This window comes from Aethalodelphis obliquidens, unplaced genomic scaffold, assembly GCF_003676395.1.
Source record: "Aethalodelphis obliquidens isolate GAN/ISIS:26980383/991018 unplaced genomic scaffold, ASM367639v1 scaffold11, whole genome shotgun sequence".
In the NCBI taxonomy this organism is placed as follows: Eukaryota; Metazoa; Chordata; class Mammalia; order Artiodactyla; family Delphinidae; genus Aethalodelphis; species Aethalodelphis obliquidens.
In genome coordinates this window covers 37,382,474-37,383,004 of record NW_020837955.1, presented here as the reverse complement: position 1 = coordinate 37,383,004, position 531 = coordinate 37,382,474, and positions in this window count along the sequence as shown.

Sequence of the window (531 nt, the reverse complement as noted above, 5' to 3'; positions counted from 1 at the left end):
TCCGACAGCCGTGCTTTCTCCTCCTCCCCTCTCTCTGCTCGCTCTCCCTTTCTGCTCTCCCCTACACTTTCCCTCTCCCCCTCTCCCTCCCTCCCTCTGTCTCCCCTCTGCGGCGCTTCTCTCTCTCCCACTGCTGTTCTATCCGTCTGTCTCTCCCACTCTCAATCTTCTCCTCTTCTCTCTCTCCCTCCAGAATCTGGCTGCTTCTATCACAGAATTCCCGCTGATGCGCGCGGGTGCGCGCACAACACACACTCGGAAAGAACCAGCCCTGAAGCCTCCGGTGCAGGGTGATTGGCTCTTTGTAGCTTCCTGTCCCCCACCCCCACCCCTGAATCCTTCCTTACGTGTGTCAAAGACGGGCTGAGTCAAGAAAGTCTGCCTGAGAAAAGGGAGGGATGTCTGGGCACCTTCATGCCTCAGGGCCACCCGTCCCAGCCCGAGCGCCAGCCTGGCCAGACCCTGGAGGTCCTACCCGACCTGTCCTCGCTGAGCCTCCCGGGGCTGATGCTTCTCCCTCTCTGGGCTGAG